Below are 3,274 nucleotides of genomic sequence, written 5' to 3' on the forward strand. Positions count from 1 at the left end.
GTACCTACAAGCACGTGCATGATTTCCAGGTATTGGTAGTGAGGATTGTAGGTTATGCAACTTGAGTATCATAGATCATCAGTAATCAGTACCATGTGTAGATTGTTTATAAATTTTCAATATACGGTACTTATATATTTTGTATAAGTTGTCAATAGCAGCAGTGGGAGTTTGTCGTCACGACTAGTATCAGTGAGGGTAGGTAGCCAAAGCTAGCAGCAGTGAAGGTAGGTAGCCACGGCTAGCATCAGTGAGGGTAGGTAGCCACGGCTAGCAGCAGTGAAGGTAGGTAGCCACGGCTAGCATCAGTGAGGGTAGGTAGCCAAAGCTAGCAGCAGTGAAGGTAGGTAGCCACGGCTAGCATCAGTGAGGGTAGGTAGCCACGGCTAGCAGCAGTGAAGGTAGGTAGCCACGGCTAGCAGCAGTAAGGCTCATAGGGTCTATGTCCCCCAGGGTATATATTGCCGGAACGTACCCTGGTAACTATCTGATATGGTTAGGGTTAGGGTTAGGGAGTAGGCATAGGCGACTCCCTATACTCGTTAGTGGAGTAGGCGAGGTACGGTCCGGCATATTAGATAGTACCAGCAGAGCATATAAATCACGTTGATTTATATATGCTCTGGTACCAGGGTACGTTCCGGCAGTACCCTGGGGAACATAGACCCTCTCAGCAGCAGTGAGGGTTTATAGCAGAAATTAGACGTGTCGAGAAAGCACTTATGGCTATATGCAGCCTGCAGGCCCGAACAAATGTGAAATGACGTTGCAACCGACTTACCCTTCTTACCCTCTGCTAAAGACAATGGAGTGAGGAAGAGGAGACAGGGGATATGAAGAGGATCTCTGGATCTTGATCTGGATAGTTTACCGCGTAGCCCACGGTTACGTGGATAATAACGCAGGGACATTCCGTAAGGAATAAACGTCCAGGGCTATAGCCATGAGGTGTGACCTAGCTGTTCAACCTATGAAGAAAAGCAAATAGAAGGATATTGTGTAAACGCATCTTCTATATATATTATATCAAGACCTAATAATAATGTATTATTAGCTCTTTATTATATGGTATGGATTTACGTAGTAGCAGAGAATATCTTCTATATCTATATATATATATATAAAGTTGTTCAGCCGAATTAGTTCTTACTCGCATAACTAGAGAGCTCCGCGGCCTAGAGGAAAACTAAAGATATTTTCAGAATCAGCACGTCTGGGAGGTGGTTCTGGCTAAAACAAAAATTTAAAAAAGTTAAAATTTCATAAAAATTCTATTCATCAATAGATGGCGGTGCGTACAGATTAACATCACGTACATGTGAATCCATGCGTATACCCTTAACGGCGCAGTGGCCTAATCAATAGAACATCTGTCTCCTACACCGGGATTCCGGCTTCGAGTCCCAGCTGGGGAACTTATTTTCCAACATTTTTCCGTTTTTCCCTTTACCTACCTCTTTAGTATGTATTATTTTTAGTTTCTTACTTTTTAATTTTTATTTTTTATATTTAATTTCTTACCTTTTGATTTCTTATTATTTTTTACTGTTTGGGATGGCATGGGATGGGATGGCATGGCATGGCATGCCATGCGGTGCGATGGCATATGGCATGGCATGTCATGGGATGGCATGAGATGGGATGCGGTGCGATGAGATGGGATGGATGGATGAATGCATGGATAGATGTTTTTGGGTATTTTCCTTTCAACCAAGCGGTCACCACCTGAGTAACGCCACTGATTTCCCCTGGCAACGCCGGGTATCCCGCTAGTATATATATAAAGTTGTTGACTTTGTGTGTATTCGCACAACTAGAGAACTACGCGGCGTAGAGGAAAACGGAAGCTGAACCTCTCAGATTCAGATTATCCATTGGTCTCCTAAACCCGGGATTCTGGGTTCGAGGCCCACCTGGTGAAATATTTTCTTTCTTTACTTTTTGACTATTTCGTATGTAGTTGAACTACTTCTGCCCCTTCTCGGGTGATACTCCATTAGGAGTGTTCCCAACTTAGGTTAGGTTAGGTCATTTAGGTTAGGGTTAGGGTTAGGATTATCAATCATTATTCATTAATCATTAATCATTAATCATTAATGATATCAAAGTTGGGAACACTCCTAATGGAGCGTTAGCCCACTTTACTGTTAATTTCAACATTAAATTTTTTTTACTACATTTAGAAGTTCAGTAAAAATCCAGAATATACTAGGGTAGTCTAGATGATAATAATCCACAGTTCTGTTCAGATGCTTATGAAAGTTGCCACGAGATGGCGGCTGAGATGGTGGGCTGTTGTACTACTACGGTGGATAGATAATTGTGCCCTTGTTCACACAGGCGGAAATATCTCGCTAATCGCCGAGCGGGATTAATCGAAGCTATTAATCGAACTGCGCATGCCTGATATCAAGCCGGAATATAACACTTCCGGTCGCGCGCGCGAATTATGTACTACCGGGATTCGAGTTCGGTGTTCGATTCCACGTACACGCAGGGGCGGATCCAGAGGGGGGTCGAGGGGGTCCGGACCCCCCCCCTTTTTACCACAAAAAAGGGAAAAAAGCATACACACGCACGCACGCACGCACACACACACATACACACTTCCCTCTATATGGTCTCCATAAAAAAACATTCTTAGCGCTAGTTTTTCTGATAAACGATCTTACTTAATATATACTATTATATGTAAATTTGTTTCTAAAACCTAGATAAGGGCACAGAGGTTAGAAGGCTAGTAGGGATCCGCAGCGCCGGGGGACCGGATCCTGATAAGATTTTTGCATTCTAGACATCAAAAATTATCTGCTCAGATCGCTCTCAGAATGCACAAATTTTTTTTAAAATCTTGAGGTTCCGCTCAATACCCGCCCCTAAGGTGCCTTCGACAACTCTTTTAAAACACCAAAAAAAGTAAGCAGGAAAAAGGCCCTTTTATTTGTTCCTGGACACCCGCCCTTTGTCAAAAATCTCTCGGAATCCGCCCTGACAACGGCCCAGTGGCAGTCGTTCGTAGTTGAGTCCCTAGCTTGCTGTTACGTAACGTATGCAGGGATGAGATTCTCCGCGATCCGCGGAAATCGGCGATTGCAGTCCAGGGTCGATTTTGTGACAAACGTCTACAATCGTTGAGAAAATTGGAGGGGTGGCAAACTATGTAACAATTTACCACCATTATATACCCTCACACGCACCTGACTGTACGACTAAAGTGTAGGCAGTAGACTGACAGCGAAGTAACAGTCGTATCTGTTTTTGCGTACGCAGAAAC

The sequence above is a fragment of the Priapulus caudatus genome, unplaced genomic scaffold (assembly GCF_000485595.1).
Source record: "Priapulus caudatus unplaced genomic scaffold, Priapulus_caudatus-5.0.1 Scaffold126, whole genome shotgun sequence".
Lineage (NCBI taxonomy): Eukaryota > Metazoa > Priapulida > Priapulimorpha > Priapulimorphida > Priapulidae > Priapulus > Priapulus caudatus.